The sequence below is a fragment of the Ambystoma mexicanum genome, chromosome 13, assembly GCF_040938575.1.
Source record: "Ambystoma mexicanum isolate Mex_15411 chromosome 13, UKY_AmexF1_1, whole genome shotgun sequence".
In the NCBI taxonomy this organism is placed as follows: domain Eukaryota; kingdom Metazoa; phylum Chordata; class Amphibia; order Caudata; family Ambystomatidae; genus Ambystoma; species Ambystoma mexicanum.
In genome coordinates this window covers 497521779-497527778 of record NC_090938.1, presented here as the reverse complement: position 1 = coordinate 497527778, position 6000 = coordinate 497521779, and the positions used below count along the sequence as shown (strand labels likewise).

At 45.3% G+C, this 6000-nt stretch overlaps 1 long non-coding RNA gene across 1 annotated transcript in view; it reads right to left on the bottom strand.

Moving 5' to 3' along the window:
* Positions 1-2125: 2125 nt before the first annotated feature.
* LOC138521371 (uncharacterized) overlaps positions 2126-6000 on the bottom strand; it is a 347313-nt gene continuing 343438 nt past the window's right edge. The window contains exon 3 of the long non-coding RNA XR_011283029.1: positions 2126-2329. This is a non-coding gene — a long non-coding RNA (uncharacterized lncRNA). The remainder of the gene's footprint in view (positions 2330-6000) is intronic.

The following is a 6000-nucleotide window of genomic DNA, read 5'->3' as shown; positions in this document are numbered from 1 at the left end:
TTGAAGAGTCCCCCCACTTGAATTTTAGGACTTGACCCCTGCCTAGAGTCCTTAAGTAGAAGCTTGGAAGGTGCAAAAACTGAAGGTGGGGGCGGAGCAACTGAGTGGCAGGGATTGGTCATGTGACCAGCAACCTACTCAATGCTGTAGTGTTTTAACCCATGAACACATAGACTCATGTCATCCTCCATCCTTGGAACCATGCACCCATTCACAACCTCACACATCTTATTCCCCATCCATAAAACCATTCAGCCTTGCACAGACTCATTCTTCCCTCCAGTCACCCAACAATTCACCCATCCCCATCCAACCAGCAATACACTCATGCACACACATAGCCATCCCATCTTCCATCCGTCAGTCCATGCAAACACCCACACACAGTCATCCCATCCTCTGCCCATGCTCCTAGGAAGTCATGCTTTCTTATCTTTCACATCTCACTCCACCTATGAACTCACAGTACCCACCTAAACATCCATGTGCTCATGCCCCCATAAAAACATGAAACAGTCTTATCCTACATCAAAACTATTGATTTATCCAGAAATCCATCTACCCATCCGCGTACTCGCTATCAATGCTTACACCTGCCTACCTAGACATTTATCTCCTCCTTTTATCCAGCTTACTTATACACCCTTTCATCAATCCTTCCCATCCTTCGCTATCCATCCCTTTAGCCACCCAACCACCTGCCTGTTCACCCAGAGCTTTTAATGTTTGTTGTCCCAAGTGACACCATGTTGGTAGACCAGTCCCTTATTTCAGTACCATCAGCATCACAGAGAGTATTCCCTCAGCCTGGGTGGGACAGGATTCCATGCACCTATCAGGAAAAGTCACAACATTAAGGTTATTTGAACTGGCCTCTTCTGTATCGCTGGATGTCTATACCCCTGAGACCTTAATTGCTCAATGACATCATTCACTCACTACTCCAGCAGCAGATTATTGTCTCGAAAAAATGCCTTTGGAATTGTAGCAGATCGCGATGGTTTGTAAATTGTGAAGAAAAATCCTACTACACCAGACATGCAATTGGGAATGAGTACCCAAGAGGAAGGAATCATGGATAAGCCGGAAACATCGAAAGGCCTCGTCTCTTGGAGCACACAGGTTGCTTCAGCTTCTACGGATCCTTTTTGGTCTGATGGTGCTCTGACACTAGAACACGACCTTGGGAAGCTTTGCCAAAACTCGGAGACAGGTGAGCCTTGCATGGTGCTCTAAACCAATCTTCCTTGATGTTGAACTCAACGGATGAATCAGATTCCCATTATTACACACAGATCTCTTAATACTCAATTGTTACAAGTGGGCTGACCTATTTGAAGCCTGGCCTCACTCATAGCCAACTTCCGAGTGTGAAATGATGGTGCTGGTCGCACCGTACCAGCACTCTTTCCGGACTGCCACACTCCAACTCTGCTGTCCTGGGCCGTTGCACGCAGCAGGTCTGACCTGCCGGGCGCAACGGCCCTGGTATGCGAAGTTGTCATGGAAGCAATGGCACTGTTAGCAACAGTGCGGATTCTTCTATGTACCCATTCCCATGGAGTCCTATCAGAGTCCATGGGAATGGTGACTTACACTTTCCACCGTCTGATACCCCGGGCCAGCAGGGCTTGTAATGTCCCGGTGGCACCGGGATATCAGGCGGCGGACACAGTGTTATGTGTTTGGCGGCAACCCGCCAGTAGACCCAGCGGATTACACTGAACCCATAATGAGGCCCAAACGTGAATGGAGAGTCACTCATCGGAAAGCAAGCCCTGATATAGCCTGTGGAAAATGGGCCCATAGAGAAAGGTTGAGTATAGGTGCACACCTCTGGTTCAATAAAGATTGTTAGGTAGTTTGAAGTTGTATTCAGATAATTTTAGGTACTGAGGAGGAACTGGAGTCATGGCACAAAACCCTGACACATAAAACGAAAAAAGAAAAGGATTCAACCTAGGAATCCTCCCGTCCCCTGCACACTTTTGGGTGTTTGGATCAAGTCCAATACTGTTATTTTTATACATCAACAGAATGTTTAAGGAGTAATACTTCATAAAAAGAAATGTCAATAGACAAAATTATACAAAGACATTTTTTATATATCACAAATAATGTGGTTCAATTCTTTCGACATGAAATTTACAACATAAAGAAGCACAAATGGTATCAAAAGATCACATCAAGTTTGGAGAGAAAAACATTTTTTCTGAAAAGCGAAAAAGGATTTTTTCTGAAGAAAGAGATGTATACATATGGAGTCCAATTCACTTGGCGACGCGTTTCGAGGATACTTTCCTTTTCTTCATATGGCCCAAATTGGATTCTTAACACAAAAAGAAAACATTCATTCAGTTGCTTGTAAAAAACCAAAAACTATTATTCAATTTCAGTGAATTATACAGTTACATAGTGTACATATGTAATATTCCATGACTTTAGATAATACTGAATCTCCTCGTTAACCGAAATTCAAAATTACATAACTTATTCTTATATAGTGATTAGGTTAGTATAACGTTGTTCATGAAAACATGAACATTGGCTCGGTACTCATCATTCTGTGGGACTGGCAACAGAGTCATTCAATTGCTGATTTCAGAGTCACCGGTTTTAAGTAACCGTGGGTTGTGATAGAAGCATGAATATTGAATAGAGTAAGGAATGGTAAAAAAGAAAAATAAGGATGGGCCCATAGATCACAATAAATTCCCACATGTGTGACCTTAGCTTCACTTATGGCTGAACTCATTCAACTCTTGGGTATGGGCGACCGCCAGACACACACAATTCCAGGTAACTTCAAACCTCAAACCTGCCCTCAAGCTAGACTATGCTAAATGCACATTGCTCCGGCCGAGGAGCCATTGCGAGAAACCCAATACCAGAGGCTATCCTGCATGGCACCAGTCACTGCATGCACTACTCACCTCACTGCCCACCTTCACTAAATGTAGCCCAGGTGGAGAGCTTAGCTAGTTAAACTCTCATCTCCGACATGGGGCCAGAGTACAGTCTGCAAGTTTAAATCCTGGCAAGATTTACTCAGTCGTTCATACTTCAGAGGTTGACAAATTGAATACCATTACATTTGATGATAACACCTATTAAGAGTGCTTAGAAGCAGGAGAAATGCAGCATGAACCACTTTAAAAGAATACATGAACTTTATTATTTTTTTCTTATTATTTATTTATTTTATTTACGAGATTATAATCGCTGAAAGCGATTTTTACAAGGTTTCTAGTAGAAAAAGCAAGGACGTGAAGATTTACAACTTCTAAAAGAATACAGTTTTCTAGTTTAGACAAGTTCAACTGGTGATGCGTTTCTTTATTTTTTGTTGCAGCCACAAGCACACATTGTTAGTTCAGAACTCCTCCAACTACGCTACACACCCTTAAGTAACCCTTAAGTAACCACAGAAAGGCAATCTGCAGCCAAGCCATCCTGCCAAGCCATCATGCATTCAGACACCAGACTCTGGTCAGTCAGACACCTGAGCTGTGCAGGGAATGCACTTTCTGACTAGGATAAAGAACTGCAAAACATACCAATGGCAGCAACTTTAAAATACAACATTCACATCAATGGTGCCTCACTCTGCGTGGATCACTGTAGTCCCCCTGAGGTCGTCACTGTACTGCTGACATCACACTTTTAGGCCCAAACATGTCTGGGGTTGGCTGTACTCTTGAGCCTGGAATTTCAGAAGGTGTTACGCATGGCATATGGTGGCGTGGGGTACGGTATATGTAGGCGTGGCTCCTTTGCTCACGCTGCCCACAGAGTCAAGCCTCACCTCATAGCTGAGGCCTGGCAAGGGTGAAGCAAGTCTGATGCTGGTTGTGCTCCCATGCAGAGCAGGCACAGTCTGGCTGTTGAAGGTGAACGGCCCCCTATTTGGGGTGTCAAGATTGATTTGTTGATAGTTGCCCAAATTTGCAATGATGCATACAAGCTATAAATTATGCAATGGAGCATTAGCCAGAGGTATTACCAGTACTTAAGAAGCATTCTCTTAAGCACACATATGCATCCATTTTGTGGTTTTTTTGTATTTGCATCCTCTCCTGTTGCACGGTTTAGAGGCACCCCTTGGCTCATAACAGCACCTTATGCAAAATAAATAAATGTTCTCCAATCCAAATCCACTCCCTGTTTTCAGGTAAGGACACAACATAAATCTGAATATGCTGAACCTACATGGCAGCTATTTACACAGCCTGTTGTTATCCTGAAAACCTGGTGTGATTATTGGTCCCATAATAGAAGCTGGAAGCCCTGGGGTGAGTGGTAGAAATATATGCCCTCACTGATATCTTTGAACTTATTTAAAGAACAGGATTGCTCTTTTATTATTAGGAGTCAGGAGGGGCTGGTATAAACATTACCCCATAGCACTTTGCACAGTGGGCTGGAAAATCCTAGTCAGATCAGGAGGGATTGAGACTTATCAGGGAAAATTCCCTGTGCTGCAGGGGAGGTATTAAAAAAGCCAAGGACTCATTTCATTGGTCAGTGGTGTGGAACCAACATTTGCTCTCTCCTTTTGAGCTTGATCCCTACAGCAGTAAGAGGGATCCCTGTTTAATCCAATTTAAGGAGGCACAGGGTTGAGAATTTGTCATTACCTATAAGAACATCAAATAGTCTACATTATGAAAGCGATTAAGCGCGGGGCCTACGAAATACATCATTGGTGGATGCTAGTTGAAGCTCCTTAGAGATGGCTAAAGATGGCAGGCCTACAGTCGGAAATCTGCAGTGTGTAATCACAAAGTCTAGTACAATGTCTTCCAAGCACTTGCTCGCTAGCGAACAGCTTCATGTGACTGGTTGCTGCCGCTACTGATTTGCACTAGGTCTATTCCGGGCACTCAAATCTATGACGCAACAAGCCTGCTCACTGTCTGTATGGCTGCACTAAACAATACATAGTCTCTGGCCTCAGGACGTGCCGGGCGGCAGACAGAGCAGACTAAGCGTCTCAGAAATAAAGAGGCAAAATCCTATTCCAATCCTAGACATAGGTTTGGAGGTTGGATCCAGCAAGTATCAGCAGGTCTGATCCGCCATTCAACAAGCACGTGGGCGTCATGCGCCCCTGAGCTTGGAAACCAACCATTAGGCACGCGCACCTGCAGTATGTCTGCTTGAAGACCTCCGGCGAACTGACGTCAGTGATAGTCAATGGGCAACGGGAGGCCTTTCGATGCACGTACCGAATGGAAAAGCAACAATGTGCATACACACACCCACAAGTTAATTATCAGTTTTATCAGGCTTGAGTCAGCTGAGTCATCTGGCCCAGGGCGGTTGAAGTCATATTAAAGATTAATCCACTGACGAGGGGGCAGGTCAGGGTATGATTTGAGGCAGGGTTGAGAAAGGAGGTGGAAGAGAAATTAGCCAATATCGGTTGAAATCCATTCAAGGGTGGGCCGGGAAGGCGGTGGAGCCCAAGTCTTAGATCTTCCAACTAGGCGTGCTATGACTCCCAGAGACAGCAAAAGGCCTACAGCCAAATTCCACAGGATCTGACCCCGAATTGCATTTGCTGTTCTCACCACCAACGTTGCTGGTTAGAAAACTGTAGGTCAGGCGGGAGTGGAGGCAGGGACAGTTGGGGGAAGGGAGCCGGTGTTGCATGCAGGTGGGAATCCAGCAGCACCTGCAGCAGCGTCTTTTCCGCCTTGGCCGCCATCTTGCAGAGCCGCTAGACTAGACGTGCTGGCAGCCACACCTCGCATGCTAATGATCTGACCTCTGTGCAAGGCACAGATTTGCGCCTGTGAAAGTGAGAGAAAACATTTGCCGAGCAAAGAAGAGTTCTGTCGCTGCCCCAGCCCTGACCTCTAGCAGACCCTGCAATTATGCTTATATAGACACCACCCAGCTCTCTCTATGTGCCCCCGCCCACCTGAATGGCAAAACCGAGCCGATGCCCCAGCTGTATCAAACCACATCCTAGGAACTCTCATTTAACCCCGAGTC